A 27,372-nucleotide genomic window follows, 5' to 3' on the forward strand; every position below is an offset into this window, starting at 1 on the left:
GAATTTCTGGACATGACCACCAGATATGGGCCATGTCCCGTCTATGTCTACAGCCTCTCCAGCATAGATCTGAGGCCAGAGGGTAGATTTGTTTTAACCTCACTGGGGTAAGATACCAATGATACTGCACCGACACACTTTATTCGAGCAAATACCCAGTATGTACCTGGCAGATACCTGGAATGCGCCACTCCTCACCTCTGACAAGCCCCGTTGCCTTTGCCTTCCCAGCCTGGGTTCATGCCTGGCTGATGGGCGGCTGATCTGTTAAATGATAATGATTAGGATTTAATAGGCTGCAATGCTTCGCGTGTCTACCAGATGGCATAAATTCATGTATTGTAATGCAGTAAATATATATATACTGTGCAGTATTGCAGCCAGCGGGAATAAAATGCTTCAATCCCTGCTTGGAAAATAACTCAATGCACTCGGGCAGAAAACAGTCACAAACCTCAATACACCCGGGTATACCCGAATTCGTGGGACTAGCCAAGCTCGAATAAAGTGTGTCGCCAGTGTACATTATTTTATAGATGTTTTCCTTCACCGTGGTACAGATGGAAGTTCCTGAGGCCGCGTCTCATATTTCCTCCCAGTCCTCTCTGTCAATAACTATGTCCAATTCCGCTTCCCATTTAAGCATATAGTCGTGAGCGGTAGAGTTCACCGGATTCTCCATGCCGGCATATATTTGTGTTATTAGACCTTTTTGATGTACTCCTTCGCGACAGAATTTCTCAAATTTTGTGAGAGGGGGGAATTTCAATGATGGGGACATTTTTTGTAGAAAGTGTCGAATTTGGAGAAACTTAAATGTATCCAGGTGGGGTAATTTTAATTTGGTTCGCAATTCTTGGAGACTCAGGAACTGTCCATCGCTCAGCAGGTCCGCGATCGCTCTGATCCCCATTGTTTTAAATAGGTCGAATTGTCGGGTTTCACATCCTGGTGGGAATTTAGGGTTGTCAAATATTGGAATGAGCTGAGAGCAAGGGGACGAGAGTAAGAATTTAGTTTTAGTTTTTGCCCATATGTCCCAAGTATGTTTCATTGCCCCCAGCCCGAATTTGGGCGCCATGTCATTTCCCCTGTCACCGCTCCAGAGAAAAGCTGGTAGAGAAGGCGTTCTGGAGTAATGAGATTCAATTGCTAGCCAACATAGCTTGTCTGGGTCCCGAGTTCCACATTATCGCCTGTTTTAATTGGGCAGCTTGGTAATATCTATTAATGTCTGGGACTCCCAGTCCTCCTTTTGTCCTAGACGCCATAAGAACCGACCTAGCTACCCGGGGTCTCCTTCCATCCAAATAAATTAGAGATTTTATTTTGGATAGTTTTTAATTCAGAACCAGGGACATGGATCGGGAGCGTCTGGAAATAATATAATAATCTGGGGAGTATATTCATTTTAACTGAGATCATTCTCCCGATCCATGAGATCTGGTATTTTTCCCATTTATCCAGATCTTTTTTAATTTTCCTAAATAGGTTGGGATAATTATTTTGGTATAGGGAGCAATAGTGCCTCGATACATGTACTCCCAGGTATTTGATGTATATAGGGCTCCACTTATAATTAAAGTTTGATTTCAATGTCCGCATCTCTGGTTCTGATAGATTTTTTTGGTTTCAATTTTTTTATTAGGCAGTTATAACAGTAAACATATTTTCTATGACAGTCCATTTGTGGCCTAACACAATTTTTTACATATGAAAGAAAAGTCTCGACGTCCCCCTGTTCCTCCAGGGTCTGTTGGGGTGACGCGAGAATTGAAGTAGAAAAGGGAAGAGAAGGAGGGGAAAAGAGAGAGAGAAGAGGTGGGGGCGGGAGGGGAGTAGTTGTACCCTTCCCTCGCCTTGTCATGCGCCTTTAGTTTCCGTTACCCATTGTGGCTCCTACCTCTATCCTTATATGGCGTTTCTGTGTGTCAGGGCCATTCTAGTGAAAAAACAAAAATAAACTGTGCGCTACTATCTAACTTTTAAATATATATGGATACAGTGCAGTGACTAAACCATAAAATATTGAAATAAACCACAATACCATAGTGAATAAGTGATAAGATAATAAAATTATATCATAACCGTGTGGTTGATAAAGGCGTCTGCTGCTATAAACATTAGGGGTGGCTCAGCACCCCACACACTCTAAGAAATGGAAACAAAAAGAAAACAGCGCACAACGCCAAATAGTGAAGCAAGTATAAATATATATTAATAAAGGGGTAATAAACCTGCGTACATCAAGTTGATAAAATATGTGCATTTAGTGTATATCACACTAGTTTACCACTCCGCAGCTGTAAGCAGGAAGGTCTGGTACTTGGCTTTCTCTGCAGGAGACTCCGTGGTGGTTCTGGGGCATGGGATCCTTCCCTCTCTCCTCTCCGGCAGGACGTCACTCTCAAGGGGGTTTCCTTTAAGCAGCTTGGCTTCACTGCAGGTTCAAATGCTCAGTGGGACCGCTCATCCGGCGATTTGCCGCCTTTGGAAGAATTTCCCCTAGAATAACCCGTCTCTCCTGTGAGGATTCACTGCTCGTCACGGCCACTTAGATATCAAAACAGTCCAGAGCCGTTGGAGTGGCTCAGCAAACAGTTCCGCTGTGCGGACGCCAGACCGCAGCTAGCAGGGGCTCACTCAGCGTGCCACGATGCCGCTCCGTCACGTGGTGTGACGTGATGACGTCACAGTCTCCGCGGCAGTGGAGAAGACGACAGGGGGGAGGGATAGAAGTCCCTAAGAGTCTCTCAATAGCTCGAACAGCTCAAATAGCACAAAAACAGCATAAAGAATACTGATAACAGTGCGGATCCAATGAATGTAAATTAGCAAATGTACCCATTCTAGTGAACCATGGGTCCCAAATATTGTAGAAGGCAGTGGTGGACCGTTTCAGAAATGCTGACAGTCTCTCCATTTCCTTTACTTCGTTGATTCTATTTATTACTGTCTGTTTGGAGGGGTGGGACACTTTCTTCCAGGCGGCTGCCACCGCACATCTAGCCGCAGTGAGAATAAAGGAGATCAATTTGCCTGTTGGTCGGTCCAGTGTTTCTAGGGGCCTGGCCAATAGGTAGGTCAGCGGTTCAACTGGGATTGTGAGGTCTGTGACCTCTTTTATAAGATTGTGTATGGTTTCCCAGTATTTCTGAATATCTGGACATGAGCACCAGATGTGGGCCATGTCCCCCTTTTGACCGCAGCCTCTCCAGCACAGATCAGAGGCCAGGGGGTAGATTTGGTTAATTTTGGCTGGCGTGAGATACCAGCGAAACAGTATTTTATATAGATTCTCTTTTATTGTGGTACATATGGAAGTTCCTGAAGCTGTTCTGCACAGATTTGTGTTATGAGACCAATCTGATGGCCGGACTCCCTGCATAGCCTTTCAAAGCCAGTGAGAGGGGGAAATTCCAACGTTGGGGATAATGTTTGGTAAAGTGTCGAATTTGTATTTGAAGACATTCAGCCCTACTATCTCATATTTGGATTTTAAGTTTTGGTAACTCAGGAACTCCCCGAAGCTCAGGAGTTGGACAATTGCTCTAATATTTTTGGTATCAAATTGTCTGGGCTCACATCCAGGTGGGAATTTTGGATTTTTGTAGATTGGTAAATTGGTGTGAGTTGGGAACGAGGTGTCGTGAGCTTAAATTTATATCTGCATTTCGTCCAGGTCTCCCAAGTGTGTCTCATCGGGCCTAGTTTGAATTTGTTGCTTAGCATGTCTTCCCTGCTCATGGACCAAAGGCAAGCTGGTAGTGAAGGCATCCCGGCATAGTGTGTTTCTATACCTAGCCAACAGTATTGTTTTGGGCTAGCGTTCCATACCACTGCCTGCCGTAGTTGTGCGGCTAGGTAGTATCTATTTATGTCTGGAACTCCTAGTCCTCCTCTCCCCCTTGAGGCCAAGAGAAACGTTTTGGCGACTCTAGGCTTTTTGCCTTGCCAGATAAAGTGGAAGATTAATTTTTGAATATTTTTTAATTCTGAGCCAGGGATGGGAACCGGGAGGGTCTGGAAATAGTATAGTAGCCTAGGGAGTATGTTCATTTTGAGCGAGACCATCCTCCCGATCCATGATATCTGGTATCCTCCCCATTTATCTAAGTCTTGCTTAATTTTTTTGAACAGGGCCGGATAGTTATATTGATATAGTGTTTGGTAGGTCCTCGATATCTTAACTCCCAAGTATTTGATACAAGAGGAGCTCCAACGATAGTTAAAATTTAATTTGAGGAGTTCCACCTCTGGCTCCGGCAGGCTGAGGTTCAGGGCCTCCGATTTGTCGTTATTTATTTTATATCCCGAGATTTGTCCAAAGTCTCGGAGCTCTTTTTGTAGGTTGGGCAGGGAGATTTGGGGTTTGGAAAGGGTTAGGATGACATCATCAGCGAATAGGGATATTTTGTGCTGCCTGTGTCCAATTTCTATTCCTTGGATGTCTCTATTGAGTCGTATTGCTGATGCCAGCGGTTCTATGGTTAGTGCAAAGAGGAGAGGAGATAAGGGGCATCCCTGTCGAGTACCATTGGTGATCTCAAACCTCTGGTTATTGCCCCCTGGTAGTTTTACCGTTGCTGATGGGTTTTGGTATAATCTACGGACCCCCTCTAGATATGCGTCTTTGAAGCCAAATTTGCGCATAGTTTGGTCCAGGAATTGCCAGTTTATTCTATCGAACGCCTTCTCTGCATCTAGGCTTAACAAAAGTGCTTTGGTCCCTGTGAGGTGTACATGTTCAATGATGTTGTTTATCTTCCGAGTGTTATCCGAGGCTTGTCTGCCCTTGACAAATCCGACTTGGTCAATATTAATTAATCTCGGCAAGATGGGGTTTAATCTGTTTGCTAAAATTTTACTATATAATTTGAGATCACTGTTGAGGAGGGAGATTGGACGATAGCTTCCACACTGCATCGGGTCTCTGCCTTCCTTATGTATAATGGCCAGGTTGGCTAAAGACATTGATGTGGGAATATGGTTCCCTTCCATGAAATAGTTAAATGTTTTTAGAAGATGCTTAGATAGTGTGGGCAAGAATCTTTTATAGTAGACGTTGGTGAAACCGTAAGGGCCAGGAGACTTAGTGATCTTTAATGATTTGACCGCCTCCTCCAGTTCCTCTTTTGTAATCTCAGCATTGAGGACTGTGTTTTCCTCCTCCGTTAAAGTGGGGAGCTGACATTTGTTCAAATATTGTGTTATGGCCTCTATGGCTATTGGTGCGGGGCGGTCAATTTTAGATCTTAAATTATATAACTCAGTATAGTATTTTGTAAATTCCTCTGCAATTTTCTTGTCACTATATTGTATCTCACCAGATTTACTTTTGATAGCTGTTATTTGAGATCTCTTTTGCACCCCTCTTAGTTTACTTGCTAAGAGTCTATCAGCCTTGTTTCCCTTGTCGTAATAGAGTTGGTTTGTCCATTTGAGGGCCTTTTCTACATCCTCCAGCTGAATCTGCCTAAGTTTTGTTCTAGCTGTAACCAGCGTTTTATATAATTTCTTTGTAGGGTTGGCCTTATGGGCTTGTTCTATGGTTTTAATGCTATCTGTAAGTTCTTTGATTTGTGTTAGGCGGGCTTTTTTCCTATGGGAGGCGATGGAAATAAATTTCCCTCTGATGTTTGCCTTATGGGCTTCCCATAGGATTGCTGGAGAGGAGACTGTTCCTGCGTTGAAGAAGAAATAGTCCTTAAGTGAGGCTCTAATTTCTCTTTCTATCTCTGGGTGGTTTAATAACGAATCATTAAGTCTCCAGGAATAGCTTGTTGTTTTTTCAAAGGGGAGTGATAGTGTTAAGGTGATTGGGGCATGATCCGACCAGGTGATTGAGCCAATGTCTGATTCAATGGCTGCCGCCATCACGTTTTTTGTGGTCAAGAAATAGTCTATTCGAGAGTAAGTCTGGTTAGGCGCTGAGAAAAAGGTATAGTCTCTCTGGCCTTGATGTTGGGATCTCCACACGTCCACTAGTGAAAATTAGTTTAGAATTCCCCTGAACCTTTTCCCCATGATCTGGGAGTAGGTTGTACGGGAGGGACCCATCGTGGTTGATCTATCCTCGGTAGGGTTTAAGACCATATTTAGATCACCCCCTACTATCATCGATGATAGATATCCCGGGTCTACGCCCTCGAGAACAGCTTGGAGAAATTCTGTTTGGTTCTCGTTTGGGGTGTATACATTGATCAGGGCAATTATCGAGCCCGCTAAGGAGCCATATACCACAAGGAATCTACCCTCTGGGTCCACTGTCGTTTTGATATGATTGAATGGGGTGCCTTGTCTGATTAGGATAGCCACACCCCTCTTTTTACTACTAAATGAAGCAAAAAAGCTTGTTGGGAACATTTTTTTGAATAAATTTGGGGGGTCTTGAGATGTGAAGTGTGTCTCCTGTAAGAATATGATGTCCCCCCCTGATTTTTTCATGTCCTGAAGGGCCAATCTCCGCTTCCTGTTGATTTGCAACCCTTTGACGTTTAAAGATCTCACTTTAATCGGGGCTGTATTTGCCATTCTTATATTTTATTTTCGTGGGTCGTGGACTCGGGGTCTCATCTTTCCCACTAGTTGAGACCTTGCTCCTGTTTCCTGGGAGTGTGACATATTTTCGTCTATGGGCTAGGTGGGTTGAAGGTGTAACTTCTTTATTGGCCCTTTGCGGCTTGCTGTTGAGCTGCCAAGGGGAGGGGGGGGAGGAAGATCTGCTGGGACAGGGTCAGCAGATGGAAGAGAAGTAGGATTAGGCCTTGTACAGGTCCTAAAGTGATATTGCCATGTCTCCTGGAGACCGGCATTCGGACAAATTTGCCCATTCTGGGGTGGGTCTGGAGCCCGAGGCCGGAGTGCAACAGGGAGGTCCTGGCCCGCTGCTGCGTATGTTGCCCTTCGACCCCTCGACCCTTGGGTACGGGTGGCTATGATGGGGGGGGGACCAAGGTAAAGGTGTGGGGGAGAGGGGGAGTGACGGGTGAGGAGAGGGGGGAGGGATTTTTGGCCGGGTGTCGGAGTAGAGAGCGGTGGGGGAGGGGCTATAGAGGGAAGAGCAGTGCGGTGAGGAGGTGAAGGGTTGGGGGGGGGAAATAGGGGGAGGCAGGGGAAGGGAAAGTAAGTAGGAGGGGAAAGAGGGAGGTAGGTCCGGGTCTTTAGTTGGTCAGATGCAAACCATATTTCACATTTACCCCTTTTACCCCATCTTTTGCTGGGGTATGAAGCTCAGTGCATATTATACATACATACATACATATATTAGTACATTTGTTGAAATTGGGAAAGGGGAATACATGCGTCTATCATTTCAGTGCGGGTACATTGATTTACGTACATGGTATACATTTGGTATAACGCTTTGTTTTTATCACCACGTGATTCCTAGCGGTTGTCATGGCCACCCGCCTTCCCTCTGTTAGGCTGTATGTTTTATTTCTATCCGTGGGTTAGCAGAGGATGCGCGGGGGGGGGACCTGGGTGGATTTCGGGGCGGGTTGCGGGGGGGGGGGGGAGCATGTGGGGGGCAAGGGAGGGGAGAGAGGGGAAGGGGGGTGGGGTCTGCTGTTTGGGTGGGTGGCTAACAGTGAGTACAATTATGTCGACATAGCTGATGCCTAGCTTTTGACATATGATATGCATGTGATAATACAGTGTCGATCCGGCAAGACACAGACCGCAACTGGTGTTACTGGAACCTGCTGGTTCTTTCTTAGCGCCTTCGTTTCCGCACTGTTCTCGGTCTGTTGGTTGGAGTGGTAGGAGTTGGAGGCAAGCTCCGGATTCAGCGAGTCTTGTAGTGCTTCTGTTTAGGTTAGTAAGGGGGGGGGATAGGGGAGTGCGGGGAGGGGGGGGGAAAGGGGAGGGGGGGTTACAGGTAGACTGGGGGGGAGAGGGAAATGTAGGGGGGGAGTGGGGGCAGGAGGGAAACGGGTAGGGATGGGGTAGGGGGTGTGCTTCTATAAACTCCTAGCAATTTTGAACTTGTAGGGATGGGGGATAGCTAGTGTCACTCTCGCTTCAGTCCTTACACACAGCTTAGTGTCATCTATTAGGTTGTAAGGACTCTGAGGACTCAGGGATTGCCTGCGTATGGGGAGTTGTTCCAGGGAACGCAGATGCCACACTTGTAAGGGTAACGTACTTACAGTTTCGGGGGGGGGGCGATGCCCTACCTGGTGTGGACCTGTGTGCTGGCCTCTCATAGGGCTGATTGCCCTGAGGTGCCGGCTGCTGTTGCTCGGGGGTTGGTGAGAAGTGGGGGCGACGGGGGTAGAGGGGGCCATGGGGTTCCCCATCGAACCTTGCTCCTCCTGTAAGATTCTCTTCCCTCCCCCCTCCCGCAACAGTGAGCCCCACCCCCTCCCAAATAGAAGGCCTCTTTAATACGGCTCCGGCTGACAGCCTTGTGTCGGTCTTGCGGCCGGCTCCTCTTGGGCGGATGAGCAGCCTTTCATGGTGGACACTCCGGCTTGGCAGGCGGTCTTCTTTATTCTCTGCAGCAGGCAGGTACGGCGTCTCCCTCTGTTATGCTTGATCCTCGTTGTGGCTGGGTTTCTAGTAGTCGCTCTGGTTTATGGGCAGGTATCTTGCTGAGTCCTCGTGTGGCGTTTTTGTGACACTATAGCGCTGAAACTGGGAGAACAGACAACAGAAGATACGTTTATTATGTCTTTATTTTCTTTGTTTTCGACCTGAGAGGCGCTCTGAGGTCCTCACTGAGGGACCCTCATTCTCCTGTTCGTGGGAGTCAGGTGGATCAGCATTCCACGATGGGGGGGGAGACAGGCCCACTGCTTTCGCCAGTCTGGACATCTCAGTCGGGTGTCTAATGACGTGTCTTCCCATTTCTGATGATTATTAGTTTAAATGGGAACCCCCATTTGTACTTGATACCTTTGTCTCTGAGGAGGGTGGTCAGGGGTTTTAAGTCCATCCGCTTGTTGATAGTTTGCTTTGCTAAATCATTATAGATTTGCATATGGTCATCTTGGTAAGTGAGCGGGTCTTTTTTCCTGCAGGCTGTCATAAGCTTCTCTTTGGTGGTGTAGTGGTGTAGCGGTGTAGCGGTGTAGCGGTGTAGCGGTGTAGCCTGACTATGGTGTCCCTGGTCTTATTTGGGTCATCTGACCTTGGCCCGAGGGCGCGATGGGCCCTATCCATCTCAAAGTCCTTTTTGTCCAGGTCTGCGCACAGCGAGGAGAAGAGCCCTAAGAGGTATGGCTGTAGTTTATCTGACTGGATCGTCTCTGGAATTCCGCGGATCCGCAGGTTCTGTCGTCTCTCGCGGTTTTCCTGGTCCTCGAGGTTATCTTTCAGATATCTAATCTCCATTCCAAGCGGAAGATTTCATTGTCTGCATCTGTTTGTATCTGGAGAGATTCCGCCATTTTAGTTTCTAGTGTTGTCGTCCGTTCAGCAAGGCCTTCTATTTCGTGCCTCAGTTCTGTTACGGCAGCCTTCAGGTCTTGCTGTATAGAAGTGTGCAATTTGTCTAGCATGCCCTTCATCAAGTCTTGCATGAATTCCCTTGTTGGGATAGTCTCTGGGCTTTGCGCTCGCTCCCTTTGTTCTCGGGCCGCGGCCTGCTGCTTAGGGCCTCGTGTGTTCGTTGGCCCGGCGCCATATTGGTTTCTCGGGGTAGGCTCCGAGCTCCGCTGAGATGGCGGAAAAAAGTTTAATGAGCCCTGGCCGGGCGGCGCTTTTTGCTTCGCAGCCATTGCGGGGTGTTTATTCTGCTAGGGGTTATGTTTTTGGGGTCGGGTGGTGGGGTGAGGGGCACTTGTATAGCGGTCTATGCGCGAGGGCCGGCGGAGCTCAGCTCTCACACGTCCATCTTATCTGGCTTTGTTTTTTTATTTTCTGTTTATTTAATTATTTCATTTCCTGTGGGGGGCTGTGTCTTTAAATCAGACCTGCGGCGGCCATCTTGGATGTAGCCGACACACAGGCTGAAACGCAGGGAGCCAGGCAGCACTATTCACCGCCGGGGGGGGGGGCTCAGGTATCACTTGGCCAGGTTTCCCCACTCTCCCTGCGGTCAGCTGTCCGGTCGTCTCTGGGGAGCCTCCCCGTCTGTTATGCCACTATGTTATGCCACTATTCCCTGCGTGTGAGCCCGGCGGCCATCTTAGGTGGTGCTGCTCCTCCACACCGGGGCTCAATCGGAACTGGAGGGGTACTCTCGGCCTCGTCTCCCCCGGCCCACGGCTCTGCTCACCTCTGTGGGGCTTCCTCCTCTCCCCTCTGGGACCCCGCCGTGTCACTCACCCCCTCGGGGAAGCCGCGCTTCTCCCTGCGTGAGCCTCCGCAGCCGAGTCAAGATGGCCACTCCGCCTTCCCCCTCGGTTCCCTCCCGAGCACTCGAGATCGCCACTGGTGCTGGCGAGTCTCCTACCGGCTGGTAAGCTGCTCCGGGATCTGTCTGCTGTGATAATCTTTTGCGGGGAAGCGGAGAGGGGGGGGGGGCTGGGCGGTTTTGTCGGGGGCCGCGCTGAACCTCTCAGCTCCACAGAGTCTCCCTGTCACGCACGGGCCTCAGCAGCTTCTTTTACTCACTTTATTTTCTGCTCCCTTGTTCTGTATATTTGGGGGGCTTAGCAATGTCCAATTTCGTTATTGTTTGTGTTAAAATCACCCCCGTCTCCTGCTGTCTTATAGTGTGGTGTTTGAAATTTATTTTGGCCAGATTGATGTTCGCTATTTCTTTGTTTGAAGTTTTGTCTGCAGGAGCTTAAGACAGACACAGCCTTTGCAGTTAGACTCCAGGCCACGCCCAGGTTCTGATAGATTTAAGTTGAGGGCTTCTGACTTATCACTGTTAATTTTGTATCCTGATATTTTGCCAAATTCCTTTAATTCTTTGTGTAAGTTGGGAAGGGAGATCTGGGGCTGCGTTAATGTTAATATGATATCGTCTGCGAACAATGAGACTTTATAGTTTATTCCGCCAATTGGTACCCCCTGTATATTTATATTGTCTCGTATTTTAGACGCTAGTGGTTCGTTTGTTAGGGCGAAGAGGAGGGGGGACAAAGGGCATCCCTGTCTCGTTCCATTTTTCATTTCAAATTTTTTTGCTGTACCCCCCGGGAGTTTCACCACTGCAGACGGGCAGCAGTACAGCGCTCGGACTCCCGCTAGATACGCATCTTTTAAGCCGAATTTCTGCATTGTTTTGTCAAGAAATAGCCAATCAATTCTATCGAACGTCTTCTTTGCGTCCAGGCTTAACAGAACCGCTTTGGTAGCTGTGAGGTGGGCATGATCAACTATATTTATAATTTTGCGGGTGTTGTCTGAGGCTTGTCTGCCAGATACAAACCCCACCTGGTCGTTGTGAATTAATCTCGGTAGGATGGGATTCAGTCTATTTGCCAGGATTTTGCTGTATAGCTTAAGATCGTTATTTAGTAGGGAGATTAGTCGGTAGCTCCCACATAGCAGTGGGTCCCTACCCTCTTTGTGGATGATGGCGAGATTGGCCTGGGTCATTGATGGGGGGATTGGGCTGCCATCCATGAATGAATTGAATAAGCTGAGGAGGTGTTTAGTTAGGATCGGGGAGAATCTTTTGTAATAAACATTGGAGAAGCCATCGGGGCCAGGGGCTTTTGAGATTTTTAATGTTTTTATTGCGTCCGCCAGCTCTTTTTGGGTAATTTTTGCGTTAAGCATCTGATTCTCCTCCTCTGTCAGTGTTGGTAGGAGGCAATCGGACAGGTAATTACTAATAGGAACAGTGGCTGGTGTCCCCGTGTTCCCACCCTGAGCCTTGAGGTTATAAAGTTTAATATAAAATGCGGTAAATTCCTCCGCTATTTTCTGTTCGTTATAGATTATTTCTCACGATTAATTTTTTATCGCTGTGATCTGGGAACGCTTCTGTATACCTCTTAGTTTGCTCGCCAAAAGTATGTCAGCCTTATTGCCCTTGTCATAATATTTCTGACTAGTCCATGTAAGAGCTTTTTCTACTTCTTCCATTTGGGCTTGTTTTAGCTCATTTCTGGCTGCGGTCAAGGTTTTATAATGATAGGCAATAGAGAATGCTAGAGCCTCTGGTCTCAGGGTATGGTGGAGGTTGCACTAATCATTGCATGCTGTGATTGATCTGCTCAGTATCAATAGTTGGATATCACACTGACAGTAGGTAGTGATGCATGCAGAGTAGTGAATGCAAATAAATGTGCCACTGTCATATATCACAAAACCTATATAGGTACTAGGTCACATGATCAATGATTCAGTAAATCATTAGTGCACATTATACCACATTATATAAATGAACCGCGGCATGTGCATCAAAAACCGGACCTGATATATGCATAAACTACCTCTGCTAGGCAGTTAACAACTCGAACAACCCCACACAAACTACCAGGAACAGTCTCACCCGTGACTCCTCCTACACGACGTCAACGTGGTGACGTCATGCCGACGATCGTTTCGCGCATAAGGGGCTGGCGCTTTCTCAAGGTTCAGGTATCCAACTATTGATACTGAGCAGATCAATCACAGCATGCAATGATTAGTGCAACCTCCACCATACCCTGAGACCAGAGGCTCTAGCATTCTCTATTGCCTATCATTTGTATTTACCATTGTGTCTCACACTACCACCTGGTACTGGTAAGGGGACATACACTAATATTTGGGAATTCACCTTATAAGAATATCCCCTTACCCTGCCTCACCCGTGATTTATGTTTTAATAGTTTTTATGGATATCTTGAGTGTGTGTTACTGCGTCGACTTCTGAATATTAATAAATCATTTATTATTTTTGCCCTAGGGCATTTTAGTGGTAATTGTCCTCCCACAGTGTTGGGAGCGGTTACTTAATTGTACCCTTATAGCCTTATCATTACTCTAGTGGGTTACTATACCTGTGGACTATTTTCGGCTTTGCTGTGCATTGAAGTGGGATCTTTTTAGGAGCATCCTTTGTCTCCTTATATATGTATAATTATTTTAGTTGTCAGATCTGTTATTAATTTCACCTTGGCCTTTCTGTGGGATGCAATTGAAATAAAAGTTCCCCTAATTGCTGCCCTATGGGCTTCCCACAGAACCGCCGGAGAGTCTACTATACCCCAGTTGAGAGTGAAGTACTCCCTAAGAGCCTTTTTACTTTCTTTTTCTACCTCCGGGTGGTTCAGTAGGGAGTCGTTCAGCTTCCAAGTGTAGGCGGTTAATTTATGAAATGGGGTGGATAGGGTTAATGTGATGGGGGCGTGATCTGACCATGTAATGGGGCCTAAGTCCGAATTTGTGCAGGCTTCCAGGATATATTTGGTAGCAAAAAAATAGTCTATACGAGAGTATGACTGGTGGGGTGCGGAATAGAATGTGTAATCTTTTTGGCCCTGGTGTTGGATTCTCCAGATGTCCATTAAGGAATATTCCTTGGTGATCGTTTTAAATTGTTTCTCCATCCTCTGAGGTGGAGCTCTGTGTTGGCCTTGTTGGCCTGAGGTTCTGTCCTCCGCAGAGTTTATGGCCATATTAAAGTCTCCGCCCACAATCAACAAAGATAGGTAGGTAGGGTCAACCTTTTCTAACACTGCTTTCAGGAATTCCGTTTTATTATCATTTGGCGCGTAGATGTTGATCAGAGCGACCGGCGAGCCAGCCAGTGAGCCATATATACCATTAGAAATCTACCCTCTCGTTTTCGTGATATTGAATGGGGTTCCTTGTCGGAGCAGGATCGTTACTCCCCGCTTTTTACTGTTAAATGACGAGAAGAAACCTGTAGGGAATACATTGCTAATCAATTTGGGCAGCTCTTGGGATGTAAAGTGCGTCTCTTGGAGGAAGATGATATCTCCCTTGGACTTTTTCAGCTCTTGGAGCGCCAGTCGTCTTTTTCTATTATTATTCAGGCCCTTTACGTTTAGTGATACAAGTTTAATTGCGGACTGACTAGCCATTTGGGCGAGAGAGTTTAGTGTCCATCGGGGTCTCGCCCTTCCCACCGGGGAGATCCTGGTTCGTTGGTTCATCGAACCTTTATAACGCTTCTTGATGGTGCTGTTTGAGTATGGGTGTCAGGCCCGCCCGACGAGGGGTTAGGTGGAAGGAGGGCAGGGAAGGTCGAGAGGGGGGGAGGAATAGGCTGCTGGGACAGGGTCAGCAGCAAGAGGCAAAGTGGGATGAGGTCAGCTAATGACCTCCGGCATTTGGGCTTAAGGCCAATGGGGGGGAATCCGATGGTTCAGGCATGGGCGTGCAGGGAAGGTGCGGACCCTTGTACTTGCTTAGTGTAAGCTCTACCTTAGTTTAAGAGGGGGGGGGGAGGCGGGGGGAGGGGGGGAAATGGGAGAAGGGAAAGGGGTCAAAGGGACGCAGGTCCCGAAACGCATCAGAGTTACTATGTACTCCTTTTGACCACTTAATAAAACCTTTTATATCCGATACTGGTTTGCAGCCCCCATTGTTTGCACGGTTGTGCTCCGCCACTGTACCCTATGGGACTACTCTCTGCAATTACGTCTGGCGTGACGCACCCACTAATCAAGGACTGAGCTGTGCTTCGAGGGAGTTCCTCACATTGATCGTTTGATTGGTATGTACTTTTGTTTTGCTGGGGGTCTATACAGGACCTTTATGGTATATATAGAGATCTGTGTTAGCCGTCCAGCGTAACTAGTACACTCCTATGTTTATATCATCCTAATGAGTCTCCTTAGCTCTTATACACGCTCTAATGCCTTGGTTACTGTCACGGTAGCTTGTGACAGGTTGTAATTTACACCAAAACTATATATAAATATATATATACCTGGGTTTGAACTGGGACGAGACTTAGATATGATAAATATAATTTATTCCTTGATAAAGGTGAACACAACAGATATGTACAAATAACAGGTAAAATATAGACACTTACTTAAAGATTAGGACAGAAGGCCATCAGGACACAGACTTGGCCACTTCTCCCAGATTTCAGTTGACATCACAGAAATACATGCAGGACATGAAGCCTTTGCATGCAGGCATCAAGACATTTGCATCAAGACAATGAAGAACATGAACAACATGGGTAAAGGGTGGCTTTGACTTATATACTATGTCAAACTCATCTCTTTAACCCTAGGTGCCGCGACGGCTAGCAAAAAGTGTTTGAAGCTCTTTTGGCTTCCATTGAAGTGTGAATTACCACATTTACAAAAACATCCACTTCCCTTGGTCCCTAGGCCAAGCATAAACAATTAGCAATTTGGTCTTTGATGACCAGGCTATGTAAATTCTAGCCTTTCCTGCTCATCACAACAGGGGTTCTTCAGAACTCAACCAAAATGTCATATTTACTGCAAATCACCTCATAACTTGAGTTCAGTAATACATACAGTCAGGTGAGATATATTAATACAGTCCGTCCCACCGGACGCTCACAGAGAGACCAAACATTACAGTGTAATATGAAAATTAATAGAGATATTAATATCTGGCATTTAGCAGCAGTTACATATACAGTGTTTAGACTCCCAAAGATATGCTAAGTCCCACGAATACAAATATGTAATTCTTATCCTTTTCAGCCAAGGACATCTCATAATATTCTTATATTTAATAAGGTTACTCCTTTTGATTCCCTTCTTGGGTAGCTCCACCCCTACCCCCATCAATAAAACCTTTTGAAGTAGGCTTGTAGCTTCTCGCATAACCAACTAGGTAGTTACCTGTTGATCCTTCCTGGGTCTTGCATAGCAATTCCCCTGTGAAGCCAGGCTAAATTCTAGCAGGATATCCTATTTAGCATCCAACTGGCCAATTCACACCTCCTTTTTGGATATGCACTTCCAGAGAGGAATCTTGCATATCAAATGTGAATAGACTCATGAGTCAAACCAGTTGGTCCTGGTACGCATTACAAAGGCAGGCAGAGGAAGTTAGCATTTGGCCTGTACCTTGTAAGACTGCAAAAAGTCACTTTATCAAAAATATATGTTCCTCTTATGACAAAGTTATATTTTTAATATGTGTGTACTTGGGGGGTGACCCGGAGGCTGTACCCCCAAGGCTCAGGGTCCTGGCTTACTCCGTTACCAAATTACCAGTTTTCACGTAACTGTTTATTCAGCACTGCATATAAGATTAACCCCTTAAGTCCCAGTGGGTGGGTTATGCAGACACTGACCCAGCAACAATACATTTTACACAGGGGAATAAGCATTTTCATGTTATAACAAGGGTTAAATCACATTTCTGGACCTCAGCCCAGTAAACCCCTTGTCTCCCTGGTGAGGTTAGAGGGGGGCCCTTGGGGAGTAACCCCGTTAATCCCGGGCCAAACCCTCACTATCGTCACAGTTACATATTTTATTACTCTGAATATGCATGTATGTTCCTAGGACAGCAGAGCCCTGAATATTGGGATAATATCCCTCACCCACTACGGTCAAGCTTATAGGTTTTGGACATGGGGAAGGCATGGGGAGGGGAGGGAAAACTCCTAGCATAGCCATAACATGGAGATCTTTCTGACAATCCTTAAAACCAGCGTAATAAACGTGAGAACAACTCTTAACAAGCTCAGTACATGAAAAGCATTATAACCTCTCTTTTTGTCAGTCGGTCAAGCTTATACAGTAGGTTTTGGACCTGGGAAAAGAGGGGGAGATTGGGGGGGGGGGAGATAGGGGGGAGGGGGAGACCTGGGTTGACAGGTAACACAACAGCACATTGCATTAATGTTTTTAGGAACATAAACGGAATACTTCCTACGCTTGCTGGTCGGGGAAGAGGGGGGGAGGGATGGGGCTCTTAGCATAGGAACCTTCCTGACTAACCTCACAACCATAGCATAAAACATGGGGGTAACATTTAGTGAAGTTAATATCCGAGGATCCTTATGACATTTCTATTTGATCTATGTGGCCCGCCGTGTGCCTTCCTCAGAGGGTTTGACAACGTATTTTATTACTGCAGGCAGCATCATTAGTATGGGGCCGTGCGGCCATATCTTCTGCGGCGGAAGGGCAGGCTTATGGGATTTGGAGCGTGAGGGGGTGGAGGGGAAATGGGGGGGGGGAGAGACAAGGGAGTACATTATATTATAACACATACAACTTTTCTCAACTTCAACATTCATCAACTGAGGAACAGGTTTTTGTTTTTTTACATAACTCAACTGTGGCATAGGGATGGCTTAGCACTAGATCCATGTGGCCAGCTAATCTAGACTGCCAGTTACTGTAATAGTGTCACTGCCGCTGCTTCCATTATCGAAGTCATTTGGGCTTCCTGTCTTGTGCAGGGCTCATTAGGCAGCTTCCCAGTTAACTAGTATTTCCTAGTCCGGGGGGGTGAGGGGGGGTAGCAACAGTCGTGCGAACCGAGCCTGGGGTCCATAGTCCTGTACCCAGGCCTTAGACAGATTAAATTTTGCTACTTACAGTTAGTAGATCACAGTGCTGTTGTCGGAGCATCGCGCTCCCCTCCTATCCCACCCACAAATCCCCCTGCCAACCCCCAAAGCCCAGCCGGACCTCAGCACTCTTCAACTGCCATCCGGTCAGCGGCAAAAGTTATAGTAGCTTCAGCTGGGGGCTGCCTCCGATCGTCAGGGGTCGGATTCTGAAGCTATGCGTCTGGCTGGGTCTGGTGTGGTTCTTGAGCCGTCATGTGCTCCCGTCTTTGCTGTGGACTACGGTGCTTCTCATCTGTTCTTAGACTGCCTTGGCGCCGCCGTTCTCCTCGCGGGACGGGTGCTGCGTGGTTCCGCGTCCTCCCGGTGCGGTGGGTCTTGTAGTTGCTCCGTTGTCCAGGAAAGCGGCGGGGGCAGACCCAGGGCTTTCACGAATGGGGCCATGTCCTCAGGGCGGCGGATGGTTAGGAATTTGCCGTCATAGCTTACCGTAAGCTTGAACGGAAAGCCCCAGCGGTACTTCACCTCCTTCTCCCGGAGGAATGAGGTCAAGGGCTTCATTTCTCTCCTTCGGTCGACTGTTATCCGTGACATGTCGTTGAAAATTTGGAGAGTTTCATTTTGGAAAGGTAGTGACTCTTTCCCTCTGCAGGCGGTGATGATCTTCTCCTTTACTGTATAGCTGTGTAATCTTATGATTACATCGCGTCGCCGGTTGGGATCTTCTGATCTGGGAGCTACCCCCGGTGGGCCCTATCCATCTCTAGGTCCATGTCCTCTAGCGGGCCGCAGAGCGATGTGAACAGTTCCGCAAGATAGGGACGAAGCTGGCCAGGTACAGTAAGACCGTCTCCGGTACATTTCTTATGCGCAGATTCTGGCGCCTGTCCCTATTTTCTTGGTCTTCCTGCCCGTCTTTGAGACGGGAGATCTCCTCTCCTAGCCGGATGATTTCTTCCTCGGCTGCTGTTTGTCTTGCCAGGGACTCCTCCAGTCCACCTTCCAGAGTCGTTGTCCTCTCTGTTAGGCCAGACATCTCCTGTTTAATCTCCGCTACTGCTGGTTTGATTTCGGCCTTCAGGGATGTTTGGAGCTTGACATGCATGGTGGAGAATAGGCTCTCCAGGTAGGATCGGGTGATCGGTTCCTCTATCTCCATTTCAAGAGTTGCATGGGCTTTCGTACCCATATATAGAGCTGCTTGCGGCTCTTGTGAGCCTCGTGGTCCGCCACCCTCTTGGTTTGCTGGACTCTTCTGTGTCGGAGAGAAGAACCGTGACACCGCCGGTGCTGCGGGCTTCTTTGTGTGTTTGGACATGCTCCGATCTCTCCAAGTATTGGGGGTATGTTTTTGAGCCTTGAATTTCTGGTTTGGGAGCGTTATTTATTAAGTTTTAGCAGGTGGGTCCGCGGAGCTCCCCTCCTACACCCCCACTCCTGATTACATCATCGGAAACCCATCCCTTTAGCACATTTTTAATGGATCATCAACATTCAGTATTGTCATAGACAACTTAGGATCTGGCTGTGGTTTTTTTTTTTTTAGGGAAGCTGTGTCTTTAACTGTAACGGGAGGTGGCCATCTTGGATCCAGATGGAACGCAGGCTGAAACACATGACATGAAGATAGCTCCTACTCAGAAAGCTCTTATTCAGACCACAGCTCTGATCAGACCCTCTCTTCACAGTGGGGGCGCAGGCAGGCTCAGGAGGGATCAGGTAGGGCGCAAGAAGGCGGGCAGCCAATATCTTCAACTGGTTTAGCCAACAAAATAGTCAGTGGGTCCATAGAAATGGACACATCCGTTATTTCTTTTTTTAATAGATTGGATAACGATCCAATATTTCTATTGCCGGACACGTCCACCAAATGTGGACCATATCGCTTCTCTGCCCACAACCCCTCCAGCACAGATCAGACACCACAGGGTAGATTTGCTTCAGCCGCCATGGCGTGAGGTACCAATGAATACAATTTTATATATATTTTCTTTAGTTGCTGTGCATATGGAAGTTTTTGCAGCAAACTCCCATATATCCTCCCAATCATCCCTGTCAATTTCTATTTTCAAATCCGCTGCCCATTTGAGCATGCAGTCATGATCATGTGAATTGACCAAGGCCTCCAAACTGGCTTTTATTCTAGTTATCAAACCTTTTTGATAACTACCTCTCCTACATAGTGCTTCAAAACTTGTGAAGGGAGTAAATTCTAATTTTGGGGACATTTTTGGAAAAAAATTCTGATCTGTAGATATTTAAACATACTAAGGTCTGGTGCCTCATACCTAGTTAGGAACTCTTGGAAACTAGAAAGTTTTCCTTTATGCACTAGGTCGGCAACTACTCTAATGTGTTTAGCTTTAATTTGGTCGAATTGTTTATAATCACAGCCTGGGGGGAAATTGGGATTATTAAAAAGCGGAGTGAGTTGCGAAACGGGAGACACAAGATTAAATTTGCCCTTAGACTTGCTCCAAATCTCCCAGGTAAATCTCGTCGGATCTAGCTCAAACATTTTGGCGTACACCTCCTTATCCAGTGCCCATAGGGACACTGGCAGAGAAGACGTTCTAGCATATTGGGATTCTATGGCTAACCAACAATATTGTGTTGGATCAGCGTTCCACATCACCACCTGCCTTAGTTGGGCAGCTTGGTAGTATTTCGAGATATCTGGGACACGCAAACCTCCTCTTGTCTTTAAAGCCATCATCACTGATCTAGCTGTTCTAGGCCTTTTACCTTGCCAAATAAAATTAAATATTCTATTTAGGAAATTTTTCAGTTCGGATCCCGGTATCCGGACTGGGAGAGTCTGGAAATGATATAATAACCTAGGGAGTATATTCATCTTGACTGATACTATTCTCCCAATCCATGACACCTGATATCCTTCCCACTTTGCCAGATCCCTTTTAATCTTATCAAACAATGGTGGATAGTTGCCTTGATATAGGGAGTGGTAGTTCCTAGACACATTTACTCCCAGATATTTAATATGTGAGGAATTCCATCTGTAGCTGAAATTCAGTTTTGGTAATTTTATCTCTGGATCTGAAAGATTCAGATTAAAAGACTGTGACTTGTCGCTGTTCATTTTATATCCAGAGATTTTTCCAAAGTCTGATAGCGCCTTTTGGAGGTTGGGTAAAGAAGTCTGAGGGCTTGCTAAAGTCAGAATAATATCGTCTGCGAATAATGAGATTTTATCATTTGTTTTCCCAATCACTATATACAATGTATATTACTATTTGCTCTTATTTTAGCAGCCAATGGCTCAATCGTTAGAGCGAAGAGAGGAGGAGATAATGGGTACCCTTGTCTCGTACCATTTAAAAAAAAAAAATTTCCCCAAACATTTTTATTTGGCATAATCATCTTTACAGACATTGGTTTTACATTATCAGTGTTGGCCTAATACAGTTGTATTTTCCTTGTTCATGTGGTTTTACATTATCAGTGTTGGCCTAATACAGTTGTATTTTCCTTGTTCATGTGGGGGGAGAGAGAAAGAAAGGAAAGATCCCCTAAGGCCACGTCATGGTCTCTGGGGTGTGGAAAAAGAAAGAGAGGAGGGGGGGGGGGAGAAAGGTAGTCATTCCACCCTCGTCCGGCCGTGTCCCGGCATCCAACCTTCATGGCTCTACTGTGGTTCAGATCCGTCTGGGGTTGTATCCTGATTTGGTTCGGATTAATGGGTTAACCAGGGTTCCCAGATTTTATAGAAACCTTCAGTTGAGCAGTTCAAGAAGGCCGTGAGTTTTTCCAAACTCATAACATCGTTAACTCTTTTTTTTACTAGCTGTTTGGTGGGGGGCGCTATCTTCTTCCAAGAGTATGCGACTGAACACCTTGCTGCTGTTAGAATAAAGGAGATTAATTTCCATACTGGGCGATCGATGTCCTCTATCGGCCTGCCCAGTAGGAAGGTCAGTGGATCTATAGGAATTGTGAGGCCTGTGACCTCTTTTATCAAATCTTGTACCGTAAGCCAGTATTTCTGAATTTCTGGACATGACCACCAGATATGGGCCATGTCCCCTCTATGTCCACAGCCTCTCCAGCATAGATCTGAGGCCAGAGGGTAGATTTGTTTTAACCTCACTGGGGTAAGATACCAATGATACATTATTTTATAGATGTTTTCCTTCACCGTGGTACAGATGGAAGTTCCTGAGGCCGCGTCTCATATTTCCTCCAAGTCCTCTCTGTCAATAACTATGTCCAATTCCGCTTCCCATTTAAGCATATAGTCGTGAGCGGTAGAGTCCACCGGATTCTCCATGCCGGCATATATTTGTGTTATTAGACCTTTTTGATGTACTCCTTCGCGACAGAGTTTCTCAAATTTTGTGAGAGGGGGGAATTTCAATGATGGGGACATTTTTTGTAGAAAGTGTCGAATTTGGAGAAACTTAAATGTATCCAGGTGGGGTAATTTTAATTTGGTTCGCAATTCTTGGAGACTCAGGAACTGTCCATCGCTCAGCAGGTCCGCGATCGCTCTGATCCCCATTGTTTTAAATAGGTCGAATTGTCGGGTTTCACACCCTGGTGGGAATTTAGGGTTGTCAAATATTGGAATGAGCTGAGAGCAAGGGGACGAGAGTAAGAATTTAGTTTTAGTTTTTGCCCATATGTCCCAAGTATGTTTCATTGCCCCCAGCCCGAATTTGGGCGCCATGTCATTTCCCCTGTCACCGCTCCAGAGAAAAGCTGGTAGAGAAGGCGTTCTGGAGTAATGAGATTCAATTGCTAGCCAACATAGCTTGTCTGGGTCCGAGTTCCACATTACTGCCTGTTTTAATTGGGCTGCTTGGTAATATCTATTAATGTCTGGGACCCCCAGTCCTCCTTTTGTCCTAGACGCCATAAGAACCGACCTAGCTACCCGAGGTCTCCTTCCGTTCCAAATAAATTGGAGGATTTTATTTTGGATAGTTTTTAATTCAGAACCAGGGACATGGATCGGGAGCGTCTGGAAATAATATAATAATCGGGGGAGTATATTCATTTTAACTGAGATCATTCTCCCGATCCATGAGATCTGGTATTTTTCCCATGTATCCAGATCTTTTTTAATTTTCCTAAATAGGTTGGGATAATTATTTTGGTATAGGGAGCAATAGTGCCTCGATACATGTACTCCCAGGTATTTGATGTATATAGGGCTCCACTTATAATTAAAGTTTGATTTCAATGTCCGCATCTCTGGCTCTGATAGATTTAAGTTGAGGGCTTCTGACTTACTGTATCACTGTTAATTTTGTATCCTGATATTTTGCCAAATTCCTTTAATTCTTTGTGTAAGGTGGGAAGGGAGATCTGGGACTGCGTTAATGTTAATATGATATCGTCTGCGAACAATGAGACTTTATAGTTTATTCCGCCAATTGGTACCCCCTGTATATTTATATTGTCTCGTATTTTAGACGCTAGTTGTTCGATTGTTAGGGCGAAGAGGAGAGGGGACAAAGGGCATCCCTGTCTCGTTCCATTTTTCATTTCAAATTTTTTTGCTGTACCCCCCGGGAGTTTCACCACTGCAGACGGGCAGCAGTACAGCGCTCGGACTCCCGCTAGATACGCATCTTTTAAGCCGAATTTCTGCATTGTTTTGTCAAGAAATAGCCAATCAATTCTATCGAACGTCTTCTCTGCGTCCAGGCTTAACAGAACCGCTTTGGTAGCTGTGAGGTGGGCATGATCAACTATATTTATAATTTTGCGGGTGTTGTCTGAGGCTTGTCTGCCAGATACAAACCCCACCTGGTCGTTGTGAATTAATCTCGGTAGGATGGGATTCAGTCTATTTGCCAGGATTTTGCTGTATAGCTTAAGATCGTTATTTAGTAGGGAGATTAGTCGGTAGCTCCCACATAGCAGTGGGTCCCTAACCTCTTTGTGGATGATGGCGAGATTGGCCTGGGTCATTGATGGGGGGATTGGGCTGCCCTCCATGAATGAATTGAATAAGCTGAGTAGGTGTTTAGTTAGGATCGGGGAGAATCTTTTGTAATAAACATTGGAGAAGCCGTCGGGGCCAGGGGCTTTTGAGATTTTTTTTTTGTTTCAATTTTTTTATTGTTTTATCAGGGTACACAACAGATAGTAAACTTTGTTGTACATAGATTGGATAAACATTGATATTTGCATATATTAATAAAAACATCCGTATTCCGTTTTCTTTATTAAGATAGGTGTTTATCTAAATGTTTGTATGTCTGAATGCTCGAACGTTTCTGCTGTTATGGTTCTAACTAGGAAGCTGCCGCTTCCGTGTGTCCTGTTTTTAGTAGTATAGTAGAGAAAAGAAAAGGTGGAGAGCAGAGAAAGAGAGAGGAGAGAAAAAAGAAGGGAGATGGGGAGGGGTAGAAGGGGGGGGAGAGGTGCTGCGGGATGGCGTCCAGTTTTGTATATATCCTGCCTTTTCCTTTAGGAATTTATTATGTACCTGACCAAATTTCCCATGTCTTATGGAACTTATCCATCTTTTGGGTCAGTTTTGCCGTAAGAAGTTCCATTGTCTTTATTTCTCGCATTCTGCGGAGTACGGTCTGTTTAGCAGGGGCATTCACCTTCTTCCACGCTGCAGCAACGGAACAACGTGCCGCCGTGAGCACATGGCTCACCATCTTACTCTCTGCTGTGTCTAATTCGTCAATTGGCTTGGCCAGCACCATGGTCAGCGGGTCCACCTCAATCTCTACCCCCAGGTACTCTCGGATTAGTGTTTGAATCATGACCCAGAACACCTGAATCTTGGGGCAGTTCCACCAGATATGAGCCATGTCTCCTCTTTGCCCGGAACCCCTCCAACACAAATCTGGGGTCCCGGGGAAGATCTGGCTCAACCTATTCGGGGTTAGGAACCAGTAAAATATAATTTTATAGATGTTCTCTTTAATGGTAGTACAAATCGATGTTTTGGATGCTACCTCCCAGATATCCTCCCAGTCTTCTCTATCAATCTCTATATTTAAATCCTCCGCCCATTTGGACATATATCTGTGTTGGGAACAGCCTGTTGATCGCGCCAGGCCCAGATATATTTCCCAGATCAATCCTTTAGCATAGTACCCTTTCCTGCACAGTCGTTCAAAATTTGTTAGCTGCTGGAAAGCCTTATCTTTGGATACTGTTTGCAGGTAGTGCCTGATTTGTAAAAAGCCAAATATTGGGAGGTTTGTCGTTTGATATTTTTTTCCAGTTCTTGGGTCAGCAAGAGCCTACCTTGCCCAGAGAAATCCTCTGCTATCATCATCTTCAGCTGTTTAAATTTACTGAGTCTCTGTGGGAACCCGCCGGGGGGAAATTCTGGGTTATCGAATATGGGTGTTAATAGGGAGGGGTGAGCCGTCAAGCCATATTTGTCTTTATTTTTGGTCCATACTCTCCATGTACATTTCATTGGTCCCAGTTTTAATGTTTCCGAGAGGATCTCTCTACCCCGCACAGTCCACAGGGTGGCCGGGAGTGAGAGGGGTCTCGCGTAGGAAAACTCTATCCCTGTCCAACAGCTTGTAGTTGGGTCATTGTTTCACATTATCACTTGTTTCAGTTGGGCCGCCAAATAATATTTAATGATATCTGGGACTGCCAAGCCTCCACATTCTTTTGGTGCTAACATTACGGTTCTAGCTACTCTTGGTCTTTTGTTTTGCCAAATGAATTGAAAAATTCTGTTTTGTATATTCTTTAATTCCGACATTGGGATATCAATTGGGAGAGTCTGGAAGTAATACAGAAGTCTTGGCAGGATATTCATTTTGACCGTAGCTATTCTGCCTAACCAAGATATCTGGTATTCATTCCAGCTCTGTAAGTATTTTTTTAGCCTCTCAAATAGGGGCGGATAGTTATATTGATATAGTGATTTGTACTCCCGTGTTATTTGGATTCCCAAGTATTTGATTTTCGTGGAACTCCACTTATAATTAAAATTTAATTGTAGCAGTTTGGCCTCGGGATTAGGTAGAGATACATTTAATGCTTCCGACTTATCCATATTGATTTTATACCCCGAGATTTTGCTAAATGTATCTAATTGTGAATGTAAATTCGGGAGTGAAGTCAAGGGGTTGGCTAGAGTTAGGATAATGTCGTCAGCAAAAAGGGATATCTTGTAATCCGTATCTCCAATTGTAATGCCACTTATATTGTTGTCCTCTCTGATTGTTGTTGCCAAGGGTTCTATAGAGAGGGCAAACAGAAGTGGAGACAAGGGACATCCCTGTCTAGTACCATTCCTAATGTTTATAGGGTTTCGAGTTTCCTCCTGGGAGTTTCACTACAGCCGTGGGAGTTTTATAGAGGGCTCTAACCCCCTCAAGATATGGGCCCTTAAATCCGAATTTAATTAATGTTTGGTCTAAAAATTCCCATCTGATCCTGTCAAACGCCTTTTCCGCGTCTAAACGTAACAGGATGGCTTTCGTGGATGAGAGATGTACATGGTCGATTATGTTTATAATTTTTCTCGTATTATCTGAGGCTTGTCTGCCTGAAATAAATACGACTTGGTCCTTGTGGATCAGGCCTGGGAGAATGGGAGTTAGTCTGTTAGCTAGGATTTTGCTATAAAGTTTTAGGTCCGAATTAAGGAGGGCTATGGGGCGATAATTACCACACTGTAGTGGGTCTCTCCCTTCCTTTGGTATGAGTGCCAAATTCGCTCTAGACATAGAAGCGGGGATAGCCGTTCCCTCCAGAAACTCATTAAACATATCCAGGAGATGTGGTGCCAAGATCAATTTAAATTTTTTATAGTATTGATTGGAAAACCCATCCGGGCCTGGCGTTTTACTAGGTTTTAGTTGTGAGATGGCTTCTAGTAAATCATCCTGCGCAATTTCTTTATTTAGCTCTAGTAAGTCAGCTTCTGAAAGGCTTGGAAGGTTACATGACGCTAGGTACTTAGTAATAGCTTCTGCATTTGAGGAGCTGTTTTGGGGGAAGTTCAAATTATATAGTTTGGAGTAGAAGTCTGAGAATGTGGCCGCTATCTGTTTTTCGCAATATGTTTTGATGCCCGTCTTTGTTTGTATGACGGATATTTGGGATTTGGTTCTCAGACCTCTTAATTTAGATGCTAATAACCGGTCGGCCTTATTTCCTTTGTCATAATATTTCTGCTTCGTCCACCTCAGCGCCCTCTCCACTTCATCTATTTGTATCTGCCTGAAATCAGATCTAGCCTTGTCCAGTACTTTGCGTATTTGTTTTGAGGGATTAGCTTTATGTTTATGTTCTAGGAGTTTAACTTTCTCCGCTAATTCGTCGTACAATTTCTGTTTTTGCTTTTTCTTATATGATGCTATGGAAATTATATTCCCTCGAATCGTGGCCGTATGGGCCTCCCATAGCATCGCTGATGACTTTACAGAGCCCTTGTTCAGCGCAAAATATTCTCTGAGCTTTTGCTTAATCTCTATCTCTACATCTATTTGGTTTAACAGAATCGTTTAGTTTCCAATTATATTGATTATATTTATAGAAGGGGAGGGAGAGCGTCAGCGAGACCGGAGCGTGGTCCGACCATGTTATAGAACCTATGTCCGACTGGGAGGTTGCCTGAAAGATATCTTTAGTACCCAGAAAATAATCAATCCTTGAATAGGTCTGGTGCGGGGGAGAAAAATACGAATAGTCCCTCTGGCCCTGATGCTGCGCCCGCCAAATATCTATCAGCGAAAACTCTTTCAGTATGTTCTGAAACCTTTTGGCATTTGTGGTCGTAATGCGTGGGTGGGGAGTACCCAGTGGGCTTGTCCTATCTTGATCAGGTGCTACAACCATATTAAAATCTCCTGCTATCAATAGCGTAGTTCTAGGTTGGGGGGCTAGCTTGTCACATAGATCTCTCAAAAAGTCAGCTTGACCCTCATTTGGGGCGTATATATTAACAAGGGTAATCTCCACATCTGATAGTGTGCCTTGCAGAATGAGGAATCTACCTTCTGGGTCTACGGTCTGTTTTTGAAGTGTGA

This window comes from Ascaphus truei, chromosome 4, assembly GCF_040206685.1.
Source record: "Ascaphus truei isolate aAscTru1 chromosome 4, aAscTru1.hap1, whole genome shotgun sequence".
NCBI lineage: Eukaryota > Metazoa > Chordata > Amphibia > Anura > Ascaphidae > Ascaphus > Ascaphus truei.